The sequence below is a fragment of the Zea mays genome, chromosome 2, assembly GCF_902167145.1.
Source record: "Zea mays cultivar B73 chromosome 2, Zm-B73-REFERENCE-NAM-5.0, whole genome shotgun sequence".
NCBI lineage: Eukaryota > Viridiplantae > Streptophyta > Magnoliopsida > Poales > Poaceae > Zea > Zea mays.
In genome coordinates this window covers 225,544,596-225,562,815 of record NC_050097.1, presented here as the reverse complement: position 1 = coordinate 225,562,815, position 18,220 = coordinate 225,544,596, and the positions used below count along the sequence as shown (strand labels likewise).

The following is an 18,220-nucleotide window of genomic DNA, read 5'->3' as shown; positions in this document are numbered from 1 at the left end:
TGCAGCCCTAGGCAATCCTGAACACACTGGACGGGCTCGGGGAATCTCTTCTAAGATTTCCTGGAGAGAGGCGTTTCCAGAGTATGCGTCGTCATATAGGAAACACGAGAAGTCGAAAAGGACCCTTGAAGAGACTATTGATGAAAGGGTACAAAAGGCTATTAATGACGTGATGAACAAAATGAAAAAAACAGAATGCATATCATTTGAACTCAAGCCAAGCCACATGAGTCCACCTATAGTCCCTAGCAGCGTTGGATCTGTGCAAGACTTGACCAAGTACCCTGTAGACGATATTGTTGAGGACAAGCCTTGCTTTCTTCATATTCCAATCAATCGATCTGGGACAAAAACAAAGCAAGCTGCTACTGGTTTGGTAAAACCAGGACTTGTTAACTACAAGGACAATCCTGTCCCGCCACACTATGCTGTGGTCGAAGTTCTAGAAATCACAGACAATGGTTGTGAAGATTGGGAGATAGATTTTCCAGTTGAGGGGATCATAACTTTGCATGAGGCAATTAACGAGTTGGTCCTTTGGCATCGACGCGACATCAAGTTTGGTGATGAGCCGAATTCAACACCAATGCAACAAAAAGCTAGTTCGATCATTCCACACCCCATGGTGCAGGAAGATATGACACCGACCTCCAAAAAAATCGTTGAAACAATCATATCGCCTCTTGCGAAGGAACTCGACGAGGGGGGCGTAGACAAAATTGTTCCTCGGAATGTCGACGTCAACATAAAAAAGGAACCAAAGGTTGGCACCAATGTTGAAGGGCCAACTATTTCAAAGAAGATTCATAAGCGAATCGCCACAGACGATGTCAAGAAACCGTCAGAATCAGTGGCACGCTACCTGCATAAATTGCAGAGAGTTATGACTAATCAATCAAAAGCAGTATCAGCATCTCATGGAGTTGGCACACGGCCGGCCCAAATAGACAATTTCGAAGTATGGGAAGAAGATGGAATGATTCATACTCGAGAATCATTACGTCTTAAAACCAATATCTCGGTATACAAGAAGGAGGATGTTCCTCCTAAATTTGTGAATGGGAGGCCGTTCTTAACGACGGTGCAACTTTCTAAGTTGTCGACTCCGGAGATTAGAATGCATGAGTGGTACATGGTGGCTAGCAACAAATACAAACTCGAGGAATTCACATTTGTTGTGCCAGAAGATGCATTTTGGAGCAATGATCATATAAATCCTGTGCGGCATTTATTCTTTGACGATCTCTGGTCGTTGTACCACCGACAAAGGATGGAAACGAACTACTTAACCCTCTTCTGCTTGTAAGTACCTCTAAACTTTCATATTTGTTAGTTTTGTACACGCACACATAAACGAGAGTCTAACGATTAACACTATTACACGTAGGATGCAATACATGGATGATAAGAAGAAACAACTTAAGACAGGGTTTCTTGACCCGTTGATGATATCCCAAGCTCGCTACAAAGTAGTTGCTCGGAGGCAAGGAGAAGAATACAAAGACTTGGACGATGCTGAATTTGAGAAAGCCGTCAAACAGAATCAGAGAAAGAAAATGAAGGTAATGGCGGCATACATTGGACGAGCCATGTACAATCATGTACAACATGGCAAGGACTTAATAATAGCTCCGCACCACTTTAAGTAAGTTATCGACATGGTTTAATTTTGAACTATAAATTATGGCAATCGTGATATTAACATGTGTTTTCGTCTATGTCTATATAGTGACCACTACATTTGTATCATGATCTGGCCAAAGGATGGTAAAGTCGTGGTCTTCGACTCACTGAGAATGGAAAAGGCTACGTATAATGACTTCTTGAAGATTTTAGAGAAGTATGATTATTATTGCACACTTGTACTTATTACATCTTAACAAATGTATTCTTAATCTCACAATGCTATTCTTATATGCAGTGCATACCGTTTTTATTGGAAAGATCTTGGCGGCGAACATCCAGAGGACAAGCCTAATTTGTCAATATCATTATTTCCATATGGTGACAAACAACCTCCGGGTACTGTCCTGTGCGGTTATTATGTATGCGAATGGTGTCGTGTCACCTTCCATTACATGGTCAATCGTGAGGATGTAAGTTCGCTATCATTGTCTATATTGCAATTTTTATGTTATATTGTTGCTCATCACATTACTCTTAGCACCGATTGCTTTTTGCTTTCATTGCAGGTTCCTAAATCTAAGATCAATGCTGAATGGTTAGAAAGAGATATGGTTTCCACCGGCGTGGCTAAGGTTGTAAGAGACTTGCTTTACTTTATGCGCCGTGAAGTTCTTCATCAACAAGGGTTATTCTACAATGTAAATGGAAATTTGCAAAAATTCCCAGAACTAAGTTTGTACACAATATCACACAGTGTTTAGGTCTTTAGTTAGGAACTTTAGATGTTTAGTTGTCTATGGAACTTTGAGATGTTGAGTTGTTATGCAACTTGATGTGTATAAATCTGTGTATGATGGAACTTGATATATATGTGGATGAATCTGTGTATGTATATGGGGATGTTTGAATTTTTGTATGATGAATCTGTTTATGGAACCTGCTGAATCTGTGTTTGAATCACAGGCTGTTATTAATTCTGTTTCTGTATATGAATCTGGAAAATATATATGAATCTGCTTCTGTATATGAATCTGGGAAATACAGGCGGCTTATAATTAAAACCGCCTGTGATGTGTGTCTATCACAGGCGGTTCTTTTAAACCGGACCGCCTGTGATGTGTGACTATCACAGGCGGTTCTTTTAAACCGGACCGCCTGTGATGTGTGACTATCACAGGCGGTTTTTGATTGACCGCCTGTGATGTTGTTTTACATCACAGGCGGTGCACCACAAGCGGTTCCTGGAACCGCCTGTGTAGAGGCTAACCGGACCGCCTGTATAGAGGATACCTGTAGTAGTGCGACCCGGCCACCACGCAGATCCACTCTACCCGAGCAATGCATCTCTACCTTCTGTCGTCAGAGATCTCGCCCTTCCGCGTGGTCCCAAGCTCTACAGATGGTGGATAGCCAGAGATTTTGCCCTTCCATCCCGCCCTTCCCACCATCCTTGCCCCAAGCCAGAGATTCGCGGCCATCCGCGATAATCAATCAGCACAAATCGACGGCCCTGGTTTTCTGTTCCTTCAATCACCTTCCTAAGTCGACGCCAACCTACCATCGACGGCGAGGATGGAGGTCCTTAAATATGTCCAAAGCGAGGCTGCCACACCAATCCCCATCCTCCACTAACGAACCAATATCTTACAGGTACTCTGCATGTGTGTGAAGCCGTCTCCGCCTCCACCACCCTCGGTATGGACAATCGATTCCTCTTCATCTCCCTCTCGTTGCGTCGTCTCCTGTTGCGATGTGGATCGTCGATGCGAATGGAATGCGGTGTGTGGTGTAATTCTGGTGGTTTTTGTGACCTACGAGTCATCTCCTTAATTCCAATCTGGTATTTATTAGTATGGGTGAATTGTCATGGATTTGTGATACTCCACTGTTCTGGGGAATGCATATGTTTTTCAGATTGTTAATATAACTCTGCTTCCTGTGAGAATACAGGATATGTTTTTCATGTCATGGCCCATGGGCTCTGAAAACTTATGTTAGACTTTGCCCCGGTTTCTAATTGCAGGCAGTGAGTGGTATGAGTGGTTGCTTTCAAATTGCCTGATGCACAATCCCTGCATGAGGGGCCTCCTTTTGTCAGTGCAAACAGTTTTCTGTTTTATCAATATTTTCCATTTTTAACTGCCACGTACTGTTGTTTACATATAGAGTCAATATGTTTAGTTGTATGTGTCCTGTATTGAGCCAATTAGCATTTCTTGATTTATTTATTGTGGCAGCATGTGGATGAGCCAACTGCTTTCTACTGTTTAAGACATGTCTGTACCTATCACTCTGCATGTGTTTCCATGCATTTCAGTTGGGATTTGGTCCAGCCAATGTGCTATCTTCGAACATTCTACATACCCATTCTTGTGGTAGCCACATTAATAAATTGATAATTTGTGCGTTTTGAGGTATCTGATCTTTTATCACAACAGAGCAATGCTTCACACACAACTTTGGTGCTGATCAAAATGCATATTCACCACAATCTACAGACTCTGATATTGTTCTTGATGATTAAGTAGTTTGGGAATCTGCAACATTTTCCAAACCATCATTGTTGGAGCTGATATTTTTCCTTTTCATTTCTCGTAGCCTGGCTTAGAAAACGGAAAATTGTAATTATTGACTGCTTGTTGGCAGGATACTGCTAGATCAGATGCAATTTGGGCAATACCGGATCATTTTTAGAAAGTGTTCGGAGATCAACCATGGCTAATGGCTTCATTCGTGGTTCCAAGATTCTCTTTATATTTTTTACATTTTTCTATCATTGATGAAAATAGAGGTTTTGATACAAATAATTCACTCTACCTACTTTAATTTGAGATCTAAATGTTTTTATTCTCTTGTTTATTCCTTGTTCATTAAAAATAGAGAGTAGAGTTATCTCTTTGAAGTACTGAACATATCACTTGCCTTTTTGCTTTTTCTGGAATCCGATGCTATTTGGGCAATACCAGACCATTTTGATTTTAATCCATTTCTGCACCAATAATATTTTTCCCTAACAGTGATGCATTTTTACCTTGTAATCTGAAGTCTCATTTTGAAGAGAAACTAAGGGACACGGGTAACATTTACATGTTTTTTTGTAGAATATCTGTGTTTGTAGGCAACCTGTCTAATCAATACTTGTCTCACAGCATGTGGACTGCATATCACTTACCTTTTCGCTTCTTCTGGAATTCGATGCAATTTGAGCAATATCATATCATTTTGATTTTAATCCATTTCTACACCAATAATATTTTTCTAACAGCGATGCCTTTTTTACGTTGTTGATTGAAGTCTCATTTTGGTTCAATGGAGGAACCTGAACATCTTGAGATGAGGGTGGATCGCTTTTAAAAAATTTCTCATGTTGCAGGTGCGGCGTCCCCTCCATCTCAACTCCACCGACTACCGCTCTTCTTGCTCTCCGCCGGAGGCCTCCTTCCAGGTAAATTCAGCCTGTTCTCGTTGGTTCGATTTGCCCACTACTGGTGTCCTGATGGGATGGGGGTGGATCGCTTTTAAAAATTTCTTGCGATGCTGTTGCAGGTGTAGGTGCGGCGGCTTGTCACTGGAGTTTAGGTCCAAAGTAAGTTGTCGTCTCCCACCTCTCCCTCACACCTGTTTATAGGAATTACTTCTAGCTGTAGTGGTGATATTTAGTTTAGAGTGAGAATCGTGTTGGTGCCGTGTGGAACTCGACTCACCTCGAAATGTTGATGGCGATGTTGTCTTTAGATTAATAAATAGATGAATATAATAATCGCCCTGACAACTTCTTCTTGTAATGTACTGCTATTTTTTGGTAATAAAAGAAAAAATCATTAGCTCGTTCAATCTTGATGATTAAACAACCTGGAGTACCTAATAGTGCATGCTTTCTTTTTTCTCTCTCTAGGCTGGCGTTCCCTGATTTTGCATTGATTTTTGTATGGATGTGCAGATTCATGTTCGTGATTGAGTTAGCATTATGTATTGTGCACACATCAAGCCATGGACGAATGTAAATATTTTGTTGATTTTGTACGAACAAAAGTTTTGTTTCACCTAAATACCTTGACCCTTACTCATTGCAGTTACCACTAGCTAATTTACCAAATGACTCTGTTATATATATTTTTGGTGGACAAGGCCCCAACGACACCATACATGGTTCTGCTTGCCTTCCTTGTGTTAGCTGTACATGCCTTGTCCTGACCATGAAGCATGTCATGTAGCACTACCACCTCTTTCTATTTTTTTTAGAAAGTTGTTGTGCCACCTCAAAAGTTGTTTAACATCTTCTCCAATCCAGGTGATATAGCATTACATCCCAGCTGGAGGAGGTCAGCGACCAAAGTACATTTGCAACGTAAATTGTTTTACATAAAACGGTGAAGCTGTGACGATGGTACAGAGAGGCGCGCTCCGGCAGCGCTCTGCTTTTTTAGATGAAGATTCAACTTCGATAGAGAACAGGTAAGAACTAGACAATTTCTGCTCCAGGGGGAAGTATAGTTACCAGTCCAATCCCCAGCCGCAGGTTTTTTATGGATGAACATATCAGTTAGAAACCAAACACTATATATAAACCATCACGGAAGTTGGCTTCATTCTGAATTTCTGATCTTTATTTACATATCAAACTGATGGTTCTTTTTTCTCCATGTAAACAATAAAGAGAGGGAGTTTTGTTTTGTACTTCAATTTGAAATACTAAGCACCCATGCCTGTGTGTACTTGGTAAATCCACTGCAGAATAGTCAAACTAATAAGACTTATTTTTGTCTATTAATATAGCTTGCCCATCCCACAGTTCAATGCTGAATCAAGTTTTATTTCCCACTAAACTGTTGTGAACCTTAATTTTTGCTGGTACTGTGTGATGTTGCTTTTGTGCAATAGTATGCCTTATTTGTCAACCTTTTCCTGGTGATCATTGATCTTATTTGACCTTGCAAACTTGTTTTTCAGGCTGATTGCTTGGATGATTTGGATTTTGCAATTATGCATGAGATGAGCAAATTGTCATACCGGGTTATGGAGGAAGATGTTATCCGTTAATCAGGTAATGTTTGAAGTTGTTATGGGAGAAAATTTTCATACCCATATTGTATCTCAGTTTACTCAGACATTGCATGCTACAAAGCTTGATGTATGGTGTTCTCTTTCTTTTGGGCTTGAGAGACAATCATAGCCTGATGATAATTTTTTCATTAATATGCTGGCATACGTTCAGCATAGTATCATGCTATCTCCAGCAGTTTACTCATCCCCACCCTCATATTCAAACTTCAGTCTACGAACAGTGCAATCTACAGTGCAAAACTGTGTTTTATGTGACCATATAAGTGAACTGCTGGAGACGGTCTCACATTTTCATTGCTTTGTGATGACAATTTCAGCTGAAGTCCTCAATCCAACTCCACCTTGATGGTTCAACTGCTGTTGTCGAGGACATTGGCCGCCAGGTGTTGGGGACTTGTTCTCAAGTGCTAAGAGTTAAGAACAAGGCAACATAGAAAATGTTAATCGTTAAAGTCCTTCGTCCTCCGAAGCATTATTTCCCTTAGGATATAATGATTTATGGACGAAGGTTATAGAGGACATACTTTCATAAATTCATTAAATAGTGACGAAGGAGAAAATGTAAAAGATATAAAAGACAATATGAACGATTATTTATTAATATCGAGCATAAACAGAAATATTATTGAATTACAAGTGTACCTTCAATCGAGAGGAGATGACAATACAAGCGTGACGCAAAAAGTGAATGCCAAGTCAGCGTGAACAGTACGGGGATACTGTTCACCTATTTATAGACACGGGACACAGCCCTTACAAAATTACATTCATGCCCTTTACATTTGATAACAACTCTATAGTAGTCTATCGAGGTCTGAATAGCCTTTTCATCTTTAAGTCGGTTCCACTCTTTGCTGTCGCGCCGAAGCTTTCCTACTCGCACCTTCGGCTCTGTGTCAACCTTCGTATTATTCCGGTCTACTGCAATGCCGACTTTAGTCCGAGGATACCTGTTTACACATTGTACTGCAGAAATACTGTTAAATCCTGTTTTTGAGGACCTTCGGACGCCGAAGGTCCCCAACAGTAGCCCCTCGCAATATTAATTTGTTCGAAATAATAAATTTAGATTGCGATATGGACGAAGGCTTTACGCCGAAGGTCCGAAAAAACACCTTCCCTTTGCTAGAATAGCAACATTCAATGACAAGTGGGGTCTTTCAGCTTTCAACGCACCGAGCGTATAAATACGGCCATACCGCAAACTCATTTTGCACGCTTTCTGGCCAACCACTCCGGCTCACTCAATTTTTAGCTCTTGTGCACTGTGATTTGCTAAGCTTTTAGCTTTGAAGCTTCGGCTTTGAAAACAGTTTTTTAGTGTTTCCGAAGATGTCTGAAGCTGCTAAGAAGGCTGTTGCTGAGATGAAGCTGAGTCTTGATGAGGAGAAGAACTTAGGGTTTCTTATAGCGATGTCGAAGACCAACACAGAAAAAATCACCAAGGAGATTCTGGAAGGGCTGTCTGAAGATACTGGTGACAGTGAAAGTTATGATGTGGACAGCGGTGGTGAAGACTCCGAAGATCGCCCCTGGCGACCAAGCCATTCAGTTTATGGTAAATCAACTATCAAAGAGAATCATCTTGTTAACATGAGAGGAAGGTATTTCCGGGATTTGTCCGTTGTGAGGGTCGACGAAGGGGAGAAGACTTGTCCACACCCCGAAGAGAATGAAGTCGTAGTGTTCCGAAGCTTTTTGAAGGCTGGGCTGCGATTTCCCTTGAGCAGCTTCGTCGTGGAGGTGCTGAAAATTTTCGAAGTCTACCTTCACCAACTTACCCCCGAGGCAATCATAAGGCTGAACATCTTCGTGTGGGCCGTGCGAAGCCAAGGTCTGAAGCCTGATGCAAAAAGTTTCTGCAATATGCACGAATTATCATACGAGACAATACCTTGGGGTAAGGAACAGTATCACAATAACTTTGGCTGCTACAATTTTGTTTCTCGGTCTGGGTCAAGCTGCCCCGTGCCAACTTTTCGGAAAAGATGGCCCAGCGGCTGGATGACAGAATGGTTCTATGTAAAAAATGATCTGAAAGCACGAGAAGACATCAAGGGTATAATTATGCGCCCTATTTGGCAAAGCTTCGGCCTTCGCAGGCCGAAGGTTGAAATGAATGAAGCTGCCGAAGAATGCCAGAGAGCCTTCGGCGTTGTCTGTTCTTTTATAGGAACAAGGGACTTAGTACAAGAGCATATCGCCTTCAGGGTGTGGCCGCTTGCAGAGAAATGGGAAATGCCACAAGAAACCATAAAAGAGGCCAACGAAGGTGGACTTATCAGATTTAAGTACACTTTTAAGTTTGGAGATAAATTTATTGAGCCGGATGATGAGTGGTTAAAAAGCATTGACAATTTAAGTGATGAGCTGCTTGGGACCTACTCGAAGGCCGAAGATACTGCAATGTCAGCAGCCTTCGGAGGCCGAAAAAAGAAGAGACTGAATCGGGTATTTGATGCCATCGGGTTTGTCTACCCTGACTATTGCTATCCCATTCGAAGGCAGAAGAGAAAAATCACAACCTCTGCAAAAGAAGAAGCTGCAGCTGCTCCTAGCGAGCCAGAACCAAAAAGGAAGAAGATAAAGGTTCTTACGCATCGGCCGCGCTATATTGAACCAGCTTCGGTGCCTGAGTTTACCGGAGAAACTTCTTCGGCATCCGAAGCTGAAAAACCAACCGAGCCAACTTTACTGCCAGAAGTCGCAGAAACGGCCGAAGTGCCAATAAAGTCAAAATTGGAACAATCAGAAATTTTGTTATCAGGAACGAAAGAGAAGGCCGAAGCGCCGTCCACAGAAAAAATGGAAGAGATGAAGGAAGCAACTGAGGGCTCCAAAACATCAGAAGTTTTGAGTCCTGCAGCAAACATTGGGACAGCAAAAAATGAAAAAGTGCCAGTCGTAACTCCGAAAAGAAAGAGAATGGCTAATGTGCTAGATGTACTGGAAACAATCAAATCTTCAAGCACACCTCCGAAGAAGGCTGCTGTCACTCCTGAAACAGCAATTGAAATTCCTGGTTCTTCAGCTCCAGAGCAAGAGATTGAAGCCGAAGCTGGGCCCTCAGAGCCCGCAAAGGTAAAACCCTTAGAAAGTGAGGCAGAAAAAATAACAAAGCCAACTTTTGATGAAGAAACCGGTGTTGTTGCCCCCGAAGCATCCCCCAAAATTCGTGATTATATTTTCCGTCATGCTTCGGGGAAAAAATTAACAGAAAAAGAAGAACAAGAGGCCCAGCACTATGCCCAAAAACTGAAATATCCAAAGGGGGCGTTAATATTTAATGGCAGTGGAGAAGAAGACTTTTTGTATTGTCTTCCCGACAGCAAGGAGATTTCTGTCTGCCGGGAGATGAGCAAGAGCTTCGGATTCCCGACTTTAGAAGACGGGCTCTCAGTGTTATCGAAGAACGATCTGGCCGACAGCCTGGCTTACAATAGCTTAAAGGTACAATACATGAAATCCTTGTATTTTTCCGTTCGTTTAAACATATTGACACACACATATTTCTCTTTGCAGGGCTTGATACTTAGCAATGCTCTTAGAGCACAGAAAGATGTTGAAGACGAAGGGTGTACTATAGCCCTGAGCAACCTTCGTTCCGAAGTAATTGAACTGAGGAACGAAGGTCTCGAAAAAGATAAAATATTACACTCTTTGATAAATAAAATAAAGGAAGACGAAGCTATTTTTAAAGTTCAAGCTGAAGCTCAGAAGCGGGAAATTGAAGATCTTCGGAAACAACTGGCCAGAGCTAAGGAAGAACGCATACTTGAAGAAACAAAGCGTGAACTCAGCGATCAATGGGCAGATCACCTAGAAGTGACTGTTGAAAAGCTTCGTTCGTCCAAAAAGAGATGCTATGACAAATCTATAGATTGTGTTAAGAAACTAAAGGCTAGCTTCGCCAAGGTCGGCGCATTCTCAAGTGAGGAAAACTTTTCGAGAGGCAATCCCGAAGGTGTCATTGAATGGATCAACCACGAAGCTGATGCCTTTGAAGAAATTTTAAATAGCCGAGGAGATATATGCGCCTTCTCTGGTGCCAGAGGGATTGCCACCATCTTGGAGAAGAAAGGCTGCGAACATGTAAAAATTTTAGCATAATCCGAAGCTGCTTTGTCCTTTGAAGATGCAAAAGATCCTTCGGCCGAAGCTAGTATAATTGGTGGAAAATTTTTTACCGATATCTGGGATAATGGTGGCCGAGAAATGGCCGGAGAAATTGTTCGAAGAAGTGAAAAGGGGATTCACGATGCTAGAGAAGTAGCTGAGGCTGCTGAAAAGAGCGCAGAGGCCGAAGGTCAATTAGGTATTAAATAATAGTTTTTATCGTGTTGTAATCTTAGGTTTTGAGATTTGTTTGCGATTTGTAATAGCAATGTAGCCGTGTCCTGTCCTTCCTCAGATCCTACTGAAGTATCTCCGGATGCTCGGCCTAGGGGTGACGATGAGATCAAAAAGATGGCTGAAGCTATTTTGGATGAAGTTGTCGATCGACTGTTGAACGAAGCTGCAGAAGTGGTACTTAGGGAAGACTAAATGCTATTGTAAAAACATTTTAAATGTAACATATGTAATATCTTGTAATCCTGTATGTAATATATTTGTTTTATTTTCCTTTGTGGTTCAATTCTTTACGATGCATGAAACTTTATGTACGTACCGTTTTTGAGTCTTTGGCGAAAAAACACCTTCCCTTCTTTTCATGCTTCGTGAAGAAGAATTACCATTTATCACAACAATATCCGAAGTATCTTGAAAAGTGTTGAAGCTTCGTAGAAACATTCTTCAAGGCTATGCTTCAGAGATCAATATTGTTTCTCCTTGTGACTTGGCATGATTTGCCCCTTTTTCAAAGCGTTTTCCCAAAGATTGATATCATATCTCTTTCTTATGCCACATGCAGTATGATGTATGATGCTTATGTTATGCAAAGATGATGTGATGATGTTATGCTATGTAAGGTGATATTCCGAAGGTACACGCATGTCTGCGCGATAAAACACATAATCTTTTTGTGAATCAGCGTTGACTTTTCGCTGTAAGCCTCCCTTAGGAGCTTCTTCGCCTTTTACTTCAGCGGAATCAGCGTTGACTTTTCGCTGTAAGCTCTGCATCCCCTTAGGAACGACTTTGGAGCTTCTTCGCCTTTTACTTAGGCGGTATCAGCGTTGACTTTTCGCTGTATGCTCTGCATTCCTTTTGGAACGACTTTGGAGCAGAAAACTTACACTGCGCTCCCTTCGGAGCGGCTTTTTGTAACTTCGTCAAACTTACTCTGCGTTCGTTAGAACGACTTTTTGTTGCTTCGAAGAATTTTTGATAGTTCGAAGGTCCTTCTTATTATCATAAGACTTTGAACTTTGATCAATTTAAGCCTGTGGAGAAAACAACATATTTTTCTGTAGGAATCAACGAAACTAATTACACGAAACCTAAACAATGTCCTTTATTACAGAAAATGAAACTGAATGAAAAAGATTGCTATTAAGGTAGGATATTCGTCAATAGATGTGCTTTGACTCTGGCACAGTGCTATTGACTGTACGTGCTTCGGACTGCTCTCTGAAGTCCCTCTGGTGCGGAGTATACTGGCTCCCTTCTGGCTGCTGGCCTTGTTGCAACGGAGGTGGAGGCGGAGGCTGTTGCCAGGAAGCTTGAGGCTGACTCGCCGAAGCAACAGAAGCTGCAGGATGATTACCCACATATTCTGGGATGTAGGGCGAATGATACGAAGCTGTATGCATGACCTGCTTCGGCTGAGCCTGTTGTGCTGCTGCTTCAGCTATTTCCTTTTGCTTCTGAATAGTAACATGGCACATCCTGGTAGTATGGCCTTTGTTCTCACCGCAGAATAAGCAAAAGATTCTTCTCGGTTGATCGCCAAATCTTCCTCCGAAGCCCCTGGCGCCTCTGCCTCTTGGAGCTGGAGGTCGGAAGGAGCTTTGTTGTTGCCCTGACGCCTGTGAGGAGTATTGTGGCCTTTGTTGCTGACTCCCTTTATCATCATTCTGAGTAGAATTGTGAATTGACCTGACATGCCTCAGGTAAAACCTTCCTCCGAAGCCCCTGGTCATTTCAGAAAACCTGAAAGCCTCCTCCCTTCTTTGACGAAAATCATTGTCAGCTCGAATGTATTCGTCCATCTTCTGGAGCAACTTTTCCAGCGTTTGTGACGGCTTCCTGGCAAAATACTGTGCTGAAGGCCCTGGCCGAAGCCCCTTGATCATAGCCTCAATGACAATCTCATTGGGCACTGTTGGCGCCTGTGCCCTCAATCGTAGAAACCTTCGGACATATGCCTGAAGGTACTCTTCATGGTCCTGGGTACATTGGAAGAGAGCCTGAGCAGTGACCGGCTTCGTCTGAAACCCTTGAAAGCTAGTTAACAACAAGTCCTTCAGCTTCTGCCATGAAGTGATCGTTCCTGGTCGAAGGGAGGAATACCAGGTTTGAGCAACACTTCTGACAGCCATAACGAAAGATTTGGCCATGACTGAAGCATTGCCACCGTACGAAGACACTGTTGCTTCGTAGCTCATCAAAAACTGCTTCGGGTCTGAGTGGCCATCAAATACGGGGAGCTGAGGCGGCTTGTAGGACGGAGGCCAAGGTGTAGCCTGCAGCTCAGCGGACAGGGGAGAAGCATCATCAAAAACAAAATTCCCATGATGGAAATTGTCATACCAGTCATCTTCGTTGGGAAAACCCTCCTGATGAAGGTCTTGATGCTGAGGCCTTCGGTGTTGCTCATCCTGAGCAAGATGACGAACTTCTTCAGAGGCTTCGTCTATCTGCCTCTGCAGTTCAGCTAGCCTGGCCATCTTCTCCTTCTTGCGTTGAACCTGCTGCTGAAGGATTTCCAGATTTTGAATCTCCTGATCTAGATCATCCTCCGGAGGTGTTGGACTGGTAGCCTTCCTCTTCTGGCTTCGTGCCTCTCTAAGAGAGAGGACGTCTTGATTGGGGTCCAGCGGCTGCAGCGTGCCAGTCCCTGCTGCTGAAGCCTTCTTCGGCGGCATGACGAAGGTGGTGCTTGCCGAAGGTGTTGAAAAGCTCAAGAAATGGAAGTGAGTTCACCGGAGGTGGGCGCCAATGTTGGGGACTTGTTCTCAAGTGCTAAGAGTTAAGAACAAGGCAACATAGAAAATGTTAATCGTTAAAGTCCTTCGTCCTCCGAAGCATTATTTCCCTTAGGATATAATGATTTATGGACGAAGGTTATAGAGGACATACTTTCATAAATTCATTAAATAGTGACGAAGGAGAAAATGTAAAAGATATAAAAGACAATATGAACGATTATTTATTAATATCGAGCATAAACAGAAATATTATTGAATTACAAGTGTACCTTCAATCGAGAGGAGATGACAATACAAGCGTGACGCAAAAAGTGAATGCCAAGTCAGCGTGAACAGTACGGGGATACTGTTCACCTATTTATAGACACGGGACACAGCCCTTACAAAATTACATTCATGCCCTTTACATTTGATAACAACTCTATAGTAGTCTATCGAGGTCTGAATAGCCTTTTCATCTTTAAGTCGGTTCCACTCTTTGCTGTCGCGCCGAAGCTTTCCTACTCGCACCTTCGGCTCTGTGTCAACCTTCGTATTATTCCGGTCTACTGCAATGCCGACTTTAGTCCGAGGATACCTGTTTACACATTGTACTGCAGAAATACTGTTAAATCCTGTTTTTGAGGACCTTCGGACGCCGAAGGTCCCCAACACCAGGTATTATTTTGCTCCATTATTTTGATGTCCAACCAATTATTTTACACCAAATTTTAGTGATCAGCACCTACTTTTTTTCGTTCCTCTCATGTTCCAGCTGCTGACCTATGGACGAAGAATTCCTACCCCAGAGCTTTTTGCAAGAATAGATGTTGTTGATGCAAGCATTGTGAAGCGTGTTGCAAACCGCTTCATCTTTGATCAGGTACTTTTTTTTGCCAACCTACAACCTTCATCTTTATGCTTCCTTCTCTGGTGAACTCTAAAAGCTAGCCCGATTTCTCGCTGGGCTTAAGATGCACCCCTTTTGTTGTGAAGCATTATATCATGATGTTTTTGTGATCGACCTCTAGCGATAGGATTGTATGGTTTCATGTTGTGCTTCTTATGCTTACAACCAAACCATTGGATGATTTGAAGACAATCATGTCTCTTCAGCATGCATTTCAACGCTAAACTTTTACTGTCACCAGTAACTTAGTTTGGAAAAAAAACAAAAATGTGTTCTTTGAATTATTTCCTATCAGGCTTGAGAAAGCAATATTTAGTTTGTTTGCTTTTTTTGTTTCAGGCGGCCACCACAGGTTCGGTCCAGCTGGAGGCAATGGTGGTGATAGAGATGGTGGTCACGGAGCCAACAACTCATGGCCGGGGGGAGCACGTCAAGGCACCGCCCTAGCCCAAACCCGAGACGGATTACTTCACCGAGAAAAGAAATCTGGTGAGTTGGTTCGTTCGTGTACCCGATACCTCCTTGCTTGTGCTACAAATTTCATACATACAGATCGGAATGGGTGATTGTGATGTGATTCTTTAGTGATTTGTGTGCCTTTCTTTCCTGGACGGATTAGCAGTTCAGTTTACTGTGAATTTTGCATGTACGTGGAGTAGAGGGAAGCCCGAACCCGGTTTACTTTCGAAATTTGCTAGGGGTTCAGTTGAATTAAACCTCCTGAGTCCTGACCCCATGTTTGTTCCGCTCCTTTCTGGCAAACTCTCTGAAAATCGGGTTGTGTTGTGCGATTCTGGTTCGTTCCATGCTGGGCCAAACAATGGCTGCAGTACTTTATTACCATTTTAAATCCGGGTAAATGCAGTACGAGAACAGTTCCTACTTCTTACTTCAGATGTCGTGGTTGAACAAATACATTTTTAAGAAATTGATCTTTTTTTGTTATCCTAGCCTCCTAGGCAAGAGAAAACTGGTTACTATGATAGACAGTGTGCAGTGTGCTGTACGTGGTGTTGCTTTAGTAGATGTATTAGGAGAAAACAACCTGCGAGCAGAGCACCCAGGCTCAAGCGATCCCGGGTAGTTGGCCTCTCAATTATAGCCTATAGGCACGAATAAACTCATTCATACAGAAGACTCAAACAGGTTTTAGCCAATGGGGCATAGCGAGCGTATTATACAGGGACAACTGGTTACGCAGACAGTGCACTGTGCATGGTGTTGCTTCCTGGATGGACAAGGAGAAAACGACACTTGTGGATTGCTTGCCGGCCACTGGAGTGCAACTCTAACAAGTAATCTTCAGACAACATGATACATAAGGATGTTGCTATCTTCTTCTCATCGGTTTGATTTGACTTCACTTCTACTCACACATCATTGCCCTGATCCAAATGCTGGTTCCTATCCTTGCAGTTTTCTAAAACATTGCTGGGGTTGCAGCATGCATAACAGATAAATCTTTTATGTTCCCTTGGTTATTTTGCTATTGTTGAAGAATCTACCCCAGAATCGTTTTCCTTTTCTCCTGAGCAAGGAGGCATAAAGTTTAAGTTAGGGATTATTAGAGCTCATAAAAAACAAACACTAAAATAGAGTCCTAGAATTTGAAATAGGACCGCATTTAGGGCATCAAAAGAAATTTTTAATCCAACAATTCATATTATTAAGAAATAAATGGTTGGAGATTAAGAGAAAACGGGGACAAGGCTCCAGTATATGAGTTACTAGATTTAAAACCCGAGAGTCCGAGCCCTGTAATCGTTTGATAAAATTTTATAATATAAAATAGAGCTGTTGGAAGTGTGTTTTATGGTTCTAGGCCTTATATTTAAAATAGGGTCACGTTTAGAGAGTCTCTCTCAGAGATGCTCTTAGTTAGCTAATATGTAGTTAGCTAATTCTGGACTATTAGTTAATAGTGAATCCAAACTAGGATACCAGATGATGGTTGACAGCAGTGACATTAATTTTGTTCCCAAGTCCTGGTAGAGCTCCACCATTGAAAAAAATGAACTAAATGTTAGATTCATCTCGATCCACCACGGAGCAGCTCTGTCATATATATGAGGTTCTTTAAAGTATTTGGTATAGCTCCACCTTCCTCTCTCACTTTCATCTAGGCCTCATGTGTTAGCTCTTCAGTTAACAACCTGGGTTTCTGAATGTGACAACAAGGTGTGTTTGTGAGGAGCAGTTTGGTATTATGTGCACGACATCACTCTTTGATTTCTATTTCTAGCTTGTCACTACTGTTTCTGGTTGTTAGCCTGGGATACCATGTGGGGGTGTGGCCCCCAGATATCATCAGAGGGGCATTAGAAATTTGTTACCGCTTGGACGCTTGGTGTGTATTGCTTACCAGAAATTTCTTAGGATGCTTCCTTTGTTTACCTTTCGTAGCATTATCTCTTATGCATGGTCATGCTTGCCATTGCCTTCCATGGAGAGGAGATAATATGAATGCTTGTGTTTAGGGTGCAATTTTACAAATTATTTTACTACTTCAGTTGAAAACCATTTAACATGACACCTATCCGGAAGTGGTGGATCTCACAGTGGAGCCAGAGCTTGAAAATATCGATGTCGTGGGGAGGATGTTTGGAGACTGGAGTGTCCATGCGCTGGGGTCATCAAAGTCGTTGGACAATACGTCTAAGGAGGTTACTATTTTAAACTCATTCTCACGAAGTTTACTGAACAATGTATACATGACCATTTGTTTTTTTATTGAATGGTAAAACATGGGTATTGCGGTTAGTGTTTTTGGAACTTCAATTCCTTGAAATACAGAACCTGTTGAAAATGGCTAATTGTGAGCTTTTCAAATAGAACATGAGTAGAAATTTTCTCTAATCCTAAATTTTCTGTAAGCACACTAATGCAAAAAAATGAACCATTACTTTGGTATGTTTCATTAGTAGTTTAGTACATGCTCCCTCTATTTATAAATATATGACATTTATTTCGGATTAATCATCACCGTCAATTGGCATTAGGTTAGTTTAAATTTAATTCATAAGTATTAGGTAATGCATAGTTGAAGAAAAAAATCTTCCCTTATAGGAACAGGCATAGACTATAATTACTTCCTCTTGATTAACCCTTTGTTCCTTTCATTGCCCAGTGTTGTCTTCCCGTTAATCTTGCAGCACATATATGCAAGCAGTCCTACAATCATTCAAAATTAGGAGCAGCGATATCATGGGACGATGCTCTGCGATCGAGCATGAGACACTTTCAGCACAAGTACTACAACCTGTTCACCTGCAACTGGCACTTGTTTGTGGCGAGCTGTCTGAACCGGCTTGCCTACAATGGCTCCCTGGAGTGGAATGTCTTGAACGTGGCTGCCCTTGTCTGGTTTCATGGCTGATGGGTGGACAGAATGAGTACTATTCTAGCAACCGAGCAGATCATCAGAAATCCAGAATTATCAATAATTATCTAACGTCTGCATCCCGAACTAGAATCACCACACCGGTCTGTCATGACCATGAGAACCTACAACAAAGCAGATCTATGTTTTATACAAATTTTTTACTCCCGT

At 42.0% G+C, this 18,220-nt stretch overlaps 1 long non-coding RNA gene across 1 annotated transcript; it reads left to right on the top strand.

Moving 5' to 3' along the window:
* The first annotated feature begins 5,177 nt into the window (after positions 1 to 5,177).
* On the top strand, positions 5,178 to 17,852 carry LOC103647966 (uncharacterized). The gene is made up of 7 exons (XR_002267737.2): positions 5,178 to 5,212; positions 5,918 to 6,081; positions 6,577 to 7,073; positions 14,536 to 14,643; positions 15,010 to 15,159; positions 17,230 to 17,333; positions 17,798 to 17,852. It is a non-coding gene; the product is annotated as an uncharacterized lncRNA (long non-coding RNA).
* The last annotated feature ends 368 nt before the right edge of the window (positions 17,853 to 18,220 follow it).